This window comes from Gekko japonicus, unplaced genomic scaffold (genome assembly GCF_001447785.1).
Source record: "Gekko japonicus isolate JY-2015 unplaced genomic scaffold, Gekko_japonicus_V1.1 scaffold1475, whole genome shotgun sequence".
Taxonomy (NCBI): Eukaryota; Metazoa; Chordata; class Lepidosauria; order Squamata; family Gekkonidae; genus Gekko; species Gekko japonicus.
In genome coordinates, this window is record NW_015166464.1 from 424,113 (window position 1) to 424,755 (window position 643).

Genomic DNA, 643 nt, shown 5'->3' on the forward strand with positions numbered 1-643 from the left:
GTAATCATGATCATATTATTTACACTTCCCAGGCAATATAATTTGTAAACTCAAGGTGGTGTTTTGTTTTTTTTAAAAAAAGAATAACATTACAACTTAATTTTCCTAAAAATTAATGCTTCTTCCACAAAAGGTTTACAAAGTTCAGTTATTGCAAAAGTTTTTCAGTGTTAATTTTTAACATGTATGCATTTTTCTCAATCACTGTGGTATTTAACAATAGCCTCTTATGTCCTTTAAATACCGGTCATCAGTTTTCTTTATGACACACTTCCACTTCCCTCTCTTCCCTTTGCTTGCCATATAGGGGAGGCGGCTCTGGGTTCGGGGCTAAGGTCCCCGACCCTGCGCGGCAACAGCTGAACACCAGGGCCCGGGAGCCCCCTCTCCGCAGCCTGCCCCTCCGCGGCCGGGGCTCCCGGCGGAGCAGAGGGGGCCTGGGGCGCATGCTCAGATCACCCAGAGTTCGTCGTGGCGCTCGCTTGCTGTCCTCGAGCCCTCCAAGCCCTCCCCGGTCCGCTTCGGAAGAAGTCCCGCGAAGGTCTGCCTGCCCCCAGCCACGTGTGCCTGCCCGGGAGGGCGGCCCTGGGAGGGAGGGGGGCTGGGGGGGCGGGCTGAGGACGGCGCTGCCCGCGACCCTTGA